Source organism: Pleuronectes platessa, chromosome 2, assembly GCF_947347685.1.
Source record: "Pleuronectes platessa chromosome 2, fPlePla1.1, whole genome shotgun sequence".
Classification (NCBI taxonomy): domain Eukaryota; kingdom Metazoa; phylum Chordata; class Actinopteri; order Pleuronectiformes; family Pleuronectidae; genus Pleuronectes; species Pleuronectes platessa.
In genome coordinates, this window is record NC_070627.1 from 441,166 (window position 1) to 451,788 (window position 10,623).

Below are 10,623 nucleotides of genomic sequence, written 5' to 3' on the forward strand. Positions count from 1 at the left end.
ATTAGTCCTGGAGTTGGGACATGTCCCCCGTTACAGCAGCGTGGTCATAAACCAGTAAAGTAATGGAACTTGTAATATCAATGATGTACAGTGAGATGCACATGAACCAGCTCCACCGACAGAAGATAAACAGTGAACCTGGGTTACAGTGCAGAATCTATAGAAGCTGCATGTCGCTGTTCTGGGATCAGTTGTGCTGGTTCAGTCTTTTGATGCTGGAGGAGCTGCCCAGTGCTGCGATGGTTCCCACAGCTCCTCCGGGTCGAGGGGGGGGGGGGGGGGGGCGTCTCAGGACCGATCTCCTCGTGGGACCATGAATCAGGAGTCGCACGCCTCAGCTGATCTGCGCCGGGACCAGCCTGAGTGAGGAATCATGGAGATAGAGAGAGCGGCCTGAGGCAGAAAGCCACAGAAACGTCTCCTGAGGGAAAGTAAACACATTTCAAACTGACCCGGAGTCAGAGAACGTGAGTGAACGTGTCATTACTGAGTGGGAGCACCAGAGCAGATTGTCACAGCCAAGAAAACATGTCTCTGAAATCAGCCGAGGACAATTCCCTTCAGCAAAGAACCTGAAGGAAGAAGTGGAACCTCAATCTGCTGTGAACAGGGAATGATGCTAATCCTAACCCTAACCCTGACCCTGACCCTGACCCTAACCCTGACCCTGACCCTAACCCTGACCCTGACCCTAACCCTGACCCTAACCCTGACCCTGACCCTAACCCTGACCCTGACCCTAACCCTGACCCTAACCCAGTTCAGTGTCCGACTCCTGCAGGAGTTTCACTTCTCCATGGACAGAAGAGAAAGTCCAAAGTGTTTTTATTCCACATGCTCTTTCTGTTTGAATGGAGAACATGAATGAAGCTCTTCCTCTTCTATTGTTTAATGCTGTTTACTAGTTTGATCCAGACCCTGGAGGAACTGAGAGGAACCGTTCACACCTGATGTTCAGACTGAAGACTCTGAAGCTCTGGACCAAACATGGTCGACCTCAGATCAAGTGTTTCTGACACTGCACAGCACATTCCTTCATCCACACTGAGTCATGTGGCATCGACAGAATCCACCTGGTCCTCCTCGCCTCCTTCCTTCCTTCCTTCCTTCCTTCCTTCCTTCCTCCCTCCTCTCTTGATTCTCATCGTCCCAGTCTCACTACTTGGGAAACCGAGGAATGAAGAGAGCATCATCTACAGAAGTGTGAGAGCACACACACACACACACGCAAACATGCACACATGCACACACGCACACACACAGACACACACAGACACACACAGGAGGCTGTGCTTATGCTAATGCAATTAAACAGTGAGGCGAGGAGCGGCGGGTAGGACGCCGCTCGTGCTGATGCTGATGAGCTGAGCAGAGAACATTACATTACCATCCCAGACGGGGGGGTGAGGGACCAGAGAGAGAGAGAGAAGAGCGAAGGATGAGGAAGAGGAGGATGGGAGCGAAACAGGGAAGAGGAGGGGAGCTGGAAAACAAAAGGAGAAAGATGTGACAGAGGGAGAAGAGAATGAAAGAGTGTGTGAATGTTGCATCACAACCTGATTGATCAATACGAGTTTGTTCAGTGACAACTGAGAATACACACACACACACACACACACACACACACTCACACACAGGCCTCTGAATCAGAGACTAAACGCTGCTGCTCTCGTTTTGTAAATAAAGTCACATGTCACTAGCACTTCCTGTCAGTAACAGCCCCCCCATGACAAATCTATTTCCTGTTTACACCACGTGACCAGTGTATGTGAACGGTCACAGTGATGACACATTTTGTATGTTTAAATGTGTAACATCCAATCAGAAGCCAGCACCTGCTGTAAATGGGAATTTAATTTTGGCCATAACGTTTTTAATGTTTAAGAGAAATGTTTCTGAAAGTCAGGTTCATCAATTTATATATTTTACACAAACTGAAGTATGTTAATATCGTCTCAAACCCAAAAGCTGCTGAATTTACCATGAAAAAAAAACATTAAAAAAACTTTTAGAAGCGTATTTATTAATAGTTAAACACATTACTGTGGCTCTAACAACATATGAGCGTGGAAGTATTCTGACACCAATATATGACAGGTACATGTATATCTACATATGTATATATTTATATGTATATATAAAACTTGAGTTATATTAATCAAATCAATTTGATTTTACATCAAATGTGTGTGCATAAGTTGTATTATTTGTATCCAATAAACTAACAAATGAGTGAAACCCAGTGAGAGATGAAGGGATCAGAGCCAGTGAGTGGAAGAGGAGGGAGGTGAAGTACTGAGGAGCGAGTGAGGGAGAATAAAGGACGACAGAGAACGTCGGTGGATTAAACCGGCGAATGTTAAATTTAATTGTGTGAAGGTTCATTAAGTTGCCAGGAAGAAAAGAAGAGAGCAGCTCTCCAGAAGAAAGAGACGTTTCTCTCCCAGTTCCCTTCTCCTCCTTCTATCCCTCTCCATTAAGTGAGCAGTTAATGACTTGAGCTTTTATTGTTGAAAGCAGCGGCAGGAGGAAGTGAAGCGAACACGGACGAGTGCACACATGCAAACACACAGCAGCCACGTAATCAGCAAGAGACTCTGAGTGCATCGTTAATATAAACGCTTATTATTAGACACATTTAGAAGTTTTACATTCCAGCGTCGTGGTTAAAGAGAAGCTTCGTCTCACTCTGGTTTTATAGGATGATTCAGTTCTTTACTGCAGTGGAGGACGGCTGCTGGTGACAACTGTTCAATTATTAAGAATCTAATCATTTTAAGACATTGTCAAATAAATCCATCACCATGAAAGTGTTTGAAGTGGTACCAGTGGTACCAGTAAAACAGGGAGGAGATGGTGGAGTGGTCTCTGGTGGTCGGGGCTGAGATGGTGCCCTGGGTGAGGTCGTCTTCAGCTTCTCGTCCCCGAGGGGCCGGAGGACGGAGCTGGAGCTGGACAGGTGGAGGTGTGCGTGGTCAGCAGCCACGTGGACGTTGTTTCTCTGTGAGACGTCTGGACGAGGACTTGAGGTGCTGCCTCTTCACGTCCGAGGGGGAAGACGTTTTTAGGAGAAGGTCAGATAGTTGTGAGAAAGTGAAGTTTAAAAGATCAGACGTTAAATAAATGTTTAATGATAAATTTAATAATTGACAGCTGAGACTGACTCCTGATTGGTTGAGAACAGGTATGGGCGGGACCTTGATACCACGCCTCCAGTCCACGACTCTGACTGTTAATGATGTCATCACGACTGGATGGCAGCGTTTGTATCTGAGATATTTTATCTTCGTCTCTGGAGGAAGTGGAGACGAGTTGTCTTCATTTACAGTCTAACATCGAAGTGCCACCATAAAGGCTAAACAACCAATCAGAAGCCACGGTTTTTCATCAAAGCTTCATCATGAGTAGTTTTTGGATCTGATAATGAAAGGAGTGGCAGAAAGAGATTAATAACGATTCTTGACTTGAGGAGCAGATTTAGTGGAAGCTCAGATGAAGCGTTGATGTCTCGAGTCTGAACTCATCACAGAGAAGAGGCAGCTCCGGTCGGGACGTGGTGGAAACGGGTCAGAGGAGAAAAGTGGTTCCTGGAATGAGTTTTGCTGAAGCCTTGTGACGGATGATCTGGAAAACCGAAGGCAATGTTTCTCCTAATGGGTTTTCTAACTCCACCGGCCGCCGGGCGGAGCTGAACTCCTCACCACTCAACAGTAATTATCGTGGCTGCTCTGAGGAACCTTTGAATGAAAGTGAAGCAGAATGAAAACCGACAGGAGAAAACACTCGAGGTAAAGGAGTCTGCTCGAGAAGAAGCCTCTTCTTCAAACTGTGCAATGTTCTTCTGAGTGTGCGGCAGAGACTCAGAGGAGTGAGACGTTAAACACTTGAGTTTACTGAGGATTTACACAGTTATTCAGTAACTTTAAAGTGGGAATATTTCATTTAAATAATTTATTTTACGTCAAAAACTGTCACAGAACGAGGAAAACACAAGAGCTTTTGTTTTCAGACCTTCCAGAAGTCCAGATACTTTCCTGAGGACACAAAGGTCAGAGTCAGTGTCTCTCATGTTCTGGATCTTCTCCTGCAGCCTCCTGGTAACATGTGTGTCACATGTCAGAGTCCATGTGAGGAACCAGCAGGACAATGTGTGGACGCTTCCCAGTGAGCGAGTGGACGAGGTTTCTAACTCGTGTTTCTAAACATCGCTTGAATGTTTCTGCAGTTTCTTGTAGTTGTGAACGAGTCTGATCTGATCTATAGATAGATAGACAGATAGATAATTAAATGAAGAATGAATCATATATTTGAACACTTTTTATCCTGAGGGACTTGAGCACTGAATCCTAACCAATGGACCACCAGGGACAACTGACAGTTAAATATATAGAAAAGGGTGTGAGTGTGAATAAAAAATCGTGGCTTCTGATTGGCTGTTTAACCTTTATAGTGGCACTTTGAGCCTGAGCTCTGATGTTAGACTGTAAATATAGAAAATTAGACGTATCCATTTTCTCTAGAGACAAAGATCAATTATCTCAGATACGAGCATCTTTTATTTTTGACGTCATTCACGAGTCTGAGCAGAGGTGACCGTGGAGTGGAGGCGTGATATGGAGGGCCCGCCCATACATGCACCGGACCAATCAGGAGTCAGGCTCATCTGTCAATCATCATGTCTCAGCCTGTTTTTATATCATCAAATAACTGATTCAAATCAAACTGACCATAAACTTGATCAAACATCAGTGAGATGACAACGAGCTGAAATGACAGGAACATCTTTACAAACTTTTATTTAACGTCTACTTTGATTCTTTAGTTTGGTTCATGTCCCGTCTGCTAACATGGAGGAGGTCCTACACTGGTGGTGTACTGCAGCCAGACACCAGGGGGCGATCTGGTTTCACTTTGGTGGCACTGTCATGTCGTCCATCTTTATTAAAAGTCCCTGGTTGGGACCTTCAATGAATTTAGTAAATTCCATGACATATTATGCAATAGCCTAATAACCTCATGGTGGCGCTACAGCAAAGGGCGGGACAGGTTAGCTGGTCCCCTGCAGAACATGAACACCAGAGTTAGGTGAGGATCCATCAGAACCTTGTGCAGATGTTTGAGTGTGAAGCCACGAGGTCCGGAGCGTCTCCACAGACCAGGAACTGAGGATTCTTCAAATCACTTCACATTTCGTTCAGTTTCCAACGACACTGGCAGCAACTCTCCCGATTCTGCATCAATTATTCAAATGAATAAATCATGATTTAATGGAGACTACGACACAAATCTCACAGCAACACAACCAGCAAATCCACCACAACAAACACAGGGAACTCAGGAATGAAGGAAACGTGTAAAGTCCCGTGGACAGTGTGATGTGGAGCGTCTGACTCGAGTCTCAGTCCAGAAACTCGTCTCTTTAGATTCTGTGTCTGTTCCAGATGAAGTGAGAGCAGAATAAATCAGGCTGCGATTAGCTGCAGAGCTTTCACTCTTATCGCTGCTGATTAAAAAGTTTCTTTAGCCATTGGTCATTCTAATGTAGAGCTGCTAATGTTGTTCTACTGAGGTGTGTGTTCCTCATTTTAACACACACACACTCTTCACACGTGTGCACGTTAGCGCACACGTTAGCACAAAGCACGTTATCCTGTGGAGACGATCAAAACTGAGACATGATGCTGGACACAGGTTTTCACTCTGCTTTGATTCATCCTCTGTTTTTCACTTCGCTCATTTGCTTCTGTCCAATGAATTCTTCTTGATTCATTCCTCACCTTCTCAGATCTTCTCAGCAGGACTCACAGTCGAGCCGTCTCCAAGCCGGTCGTTGTGGGGGGGGGGGGGGGGGGGGGGCACACGGAGGCCTCATCAAACAAGCTTTATCTCCACTGAACCAGATCCTCCTGATCGAGCTGAGGACATTTCAAATGTGTGTCCCGACACTCGAGGAGCTCAGAGAGAAACAGATCATTTATATTTACAAAAAGACAAAAAGGGAAAGTGAGGAAACAGTGACAGAGGGAACCTGGGCTCATCTCCAGGATCAGAACCAGCGGCTGCTCTCCAACAAACTCTTTCTGACTGATCCAGAGTCTGAACAGAGAAATGTTTTCCTCTCAGAACGTTTGGACGCTGGGACGGATCTCAACACTCGTCTTCTCTCCGGATGATGGCTTGAAACCCAATTGGCAAAATGTGGGTGATCTTTAGAAGTAGAGTTTTGTCGTCAGCAGTTTGGATCAGTGTGTAACCACTCCAGGTCTGTGCTGCTGCCAGCAGGACTCTGGCTTCCTGTCACAGTCGACCCGTTCACCACTGAGATGCTTTTACTCTGAAGGTTCACAGCTGGACATGGCTGCTTTACTTCTGAGTTACAAACACAGAAGTAGAACCTCACTCAGTCGAGCTCCAACCTGCAGTCCTTATGCCTCCGCTGCGGCGCCACCTGGTGGTGGGATGTCCATAAGTACAAACAGTTACTCTAAGTACTTAGATCTGGGTGCAAAGGTCAAAGTGGCCTCAAAAAAAAAAAAAAATATATATAGTATATAACGGAAACTGATCAGGTTGGTGGAGACAAACAACCACAGGGAGGTGACTAGTTAATATAACTTAACAGAGGAGTTCCCTCTTTCTTTATTCTATTCTATTATATACTGTTCTATTCCATTCAATTCTACTCTATTCTATTCTATTCTTTTTCTTTTTCTTTTCTATTCAATTCTTTTCTTTTTCTTTCCTATTCAATTCTATTCTATTCTATTCTGTTCTTTTCTATTCTGTTCTGTTCTACGTGGAGAGGGCAGTAATGAGCGGAGCTGAACTGAAGCCAAGTCTTTTGGATGTTGCAGCCAGTCGTCTCTCCACACTGGGAGTTATGGTTTTATAATGTTGTGTCCTGACACAGGAAATCCACTCCAGAGTCTGAGGCTGCCAGCCCCCCCCCCCCCCCCCACACACACACAGTATACTCTGTGTGATTGGTGCATTAGAAGAAAAGCTGAATAGTGATGAGGCGAGGAGAGATGAGAGCAGAAGGGAAATAATGAAGCAACAAATTAATGATGGAGAGAAAAACCTGCATTACAGGAGAGAGTGAGTGAGGGATGATAGAGAATAGGAGACGGGTGATAGAGAATAAGAGAGGGATGAGAGAGAGTGAAAGAGGGATGATAGAGAATGAGAGAGAATGAGAGAGGGAGGAGAGAGGGATGATAGAGAATAAGAGAGGCATGATAGGGAATAAGAGAGGGGTGAGAGAGAATGAGAGAGAATGAGAGAGGGATGAGAGAGGGATGATAGAGAATGAGAGAGGGATGATAGAGAATAAGAGAGGGATGAGAGAGAATGAGAGAGAATGAGAGAGGGATGATAGAGAATAAGAGAGGGATGAGAGAGAATGAGAGAGAATGAGAGAGGGATGAGAGAGGGATGATAGAGAATAAGAGAGGGATGATAGAGAATAAGAGAGGGATGATAGAGAATAAGAGAGGGATGAGAGAGAGTGAAAGAGGGATGATAGAGAATGAGAGAGAATGAGAGAGGGATGAGAGAGGGATGATAGAGAATAAGAGAGGGATGAGAGAGAATGAGAGAGAATGAGAGAGGGATGAGAGAGGGATGATAGAGAATGAGAGAGGGATGATAGAGAATAAGAGAGGGATGAGAGAGAATGAGAGAGAATGAGAGAGGGATGAGAGAGGGATGATAGAGAATGAGAGAGGGATGATAGAGAATAAGAGAGGGATGATAGAGAATGAGAGACAAATGATAGAGAGTGAGAGAGGGAAGATAGAGAATGAGAGACGAATGACAGAGAGTGAGTGAGGGATGATAGATGACCTACTTCCTGTGTGTGTGGAACCTACATCCTGTGTGTGTGGAACCTGCTTCCTGTGTGTGGAACCTGCTTCCTGTGTGTGTGGAACCTGCTTCCTGTGTGTGTGGAACCTACATCCTGTGTGTGTGGAACCTACATCCTGTGTGTGTGGAACCTACTTCCTGTGTGTGTGGAACCTGCTTCCTGTGTGTGTGGAACCTACTTCCTGTGTGTGTGGAACCTACTTCCTGTGTGTGTGGAACCTGCTTCCTGTGTGTGTGGAACCTGCTTCCTGTGTGTGTGGAACCTGCTTCCTGTGTGTGTGGAACCTACATCCTGTGTGTGTGGAACCTACTTCCTGTGTGTGTGGAACCTACTTCCTGTGTGTGTGGAACCTACTTCCTGTGTGTGTGGAACCTACTTCCTGTGTGTGTGGAACCTACTTCCTGTGTGACTTTGTCTAATAATAACTAAAATGACTGAACATTGATGAGATCTGATCATCTCACAAAACTCATTCTATTTATTCAGAGATCTGTAAAAACATAAAAACCTCAGAGCTCCTGATTGACAGTTTTTAATGTTTCCACTCCGGCAACAGCCAGGAGGAACAGAAAGAGGAAGAGGAGGAGGAGGAGGAACAGAAAGAGGAAGAGGAGGACGAACACAAAGAGGAGGAGGAAAAGGAAGAGGAGGCACAGAAGGAGGAGGAGGAGGAACAGAACGAGGAAGAGGAGGAGGAGGAACAGAACGAGGAAGAGGAGGAGGAACAGAAAGAGGAGGAGGAAGAGGAAAAGGAAGAGAGGGAACAGAAAGAGGAGGAGGAGGATGAACAGAAAGAGGAGGAGGAAGAGGAAGAGGAGGAGGATGAACAGAAAGAGGAGGAGGAAGAGGAAAAGGAAGAGGAGGAACAGAAAGAGGAGGAGGAAAAGGGAGAGGAGGAGGAGGAACAGAAGGAGGAGGAGGAGGAACAGAAAGAGGAGGAGGAACAGAAAGAGGAGGAGGAACAGAAAGAGGAAGAGGAGGAACACAAAGAGGAGGAGGAAAAGGAAGAGGAGGAACAGAAGGAGGAGGAGGAGGAACAGAAAGAGGAGGAGGAACAGAAAGAGGAAGAGGAGGAACAGAAAGAGGAAGAGGAGGAACACAAAGAGGAGGAGGAACAGAAAGAGGAAGAGGAGGAGGAACACAAAGAGGAAGAGGAGGAGGAACAGACGTGTGGATTTCATCTTTTCTTCTCTTTTTGTGGATTTGTGATATTTTTTTAACTTGTCTCAAACTAAACTTTAAACACTTTGATCAAGTGAGTTCATGATAAACTGTAAACTTGAAATGTTATTAAAATCAGAACCTGGTTAATCCTCATGTCTGTGAGTTGGATCAGACGGAGAGAGAGAGGACGGACGATCGTCCAATCACAGAACTACGAGTCTTTTGTTATAGAGACAAACAGTTGTGTTATACATTTTATTATTTGTTAAACACCAATAAACTCTGGAAGGATTTATTGCAAAGACAAAAGTTGAGTGACGAGAAGAATTAATGTATTATTCCATGAAGAACTAAAACACTTATGTTTTCTCCAGAATGTTTGATTGTGTATTTATTAAATGATTCCTCGAGCCTTGAGTGTCGTGTGAGCTGGACCTGAGGATGTGTAGTTTGGTGATGAAGAGTTTATTATGGTGTTTACAGCTTCAAACATTTAAACAGTTTCTACACTTCTGCCCTCGAGCAAGGCAGCACCCCCCCACCCCCCCACCCCCCCACCGTTCAGTGGACTCAGCAGAGTTGATCTGTGTCTCAGCTCCTCGTCACCTCCTGCTGTTATAAATGCAACTCTGTCCACTCATGATAGTGTGTGTGTGTCTGTGTATGTGTGTCTGTGTATGTGTGTGTGTGTGTGCGTGTGTGTGTGTGTGTGTATGTGTGTTGAAATGCTCGTGGCCACTGGGAATTCTTGAGCACAGACAACCTGTCACCATGGAAACACAGCGAGCTGAGGGACAATTACGTCAACTACACACACACACACACACACACACACAGACACACACATACACACACACACACACACACACACACACACCTCAGAAGACGGAGACGTGCTGACTCAGGTCTTTCTTCTTTCTCTGTTTTCTTCTCTCACTCATTGTTGTCCAAGTGTCTTCCTCTCATCTGTGAACAGAGAGAAAGAGAGAGAGAGAGAGAGAAATCACCTCTCTCTCTCTCTTTCTCTCTCTCTCTCTCTTGAACGATGTCACTGTTTATTAAAACTGACAAGATTCATCACTGAGTCTCACTGAAACTGTTTTTGTGTGTTTGGTTAGAAAAGAGAGAGAGAAAGAGAATCAGCATCTTCTGTGAACACAGCTGGTTACCCTCTGTAAAGACACACACACACACACACACACGCACACACACACACACACATCCATTAGACGAGTCCCTGATCGATGTGTTAAACCTTTACTTCAACCGTCCTGCGTCTTTCATTAGTCGTGGACGAATCGTTTCTCTTCCGTCTCTTTGTCTTCTCGTCTGTTAGAGACATTCAGAGGACAGAGTGATGAGAAGATGAACAAAGTGGCCTTCAGGTATGTGTCTTTGTGTGTGTGCCTGTGTGGGCATGTGTGTGTGTCTGTGTGTGTGCCTGTGCCATAGCGTGTGTGCTGTCCTTATTCTTTCTTAAATGGTTTATCAGCCTCTCGTGTGTTGATGTCGGAACATGAGACGGTGATGTATGATTTACATTCTGCCGGCTGCAGATTGGTGGCTGTGGCTCAGGAGGTAGAGCGGGTCGT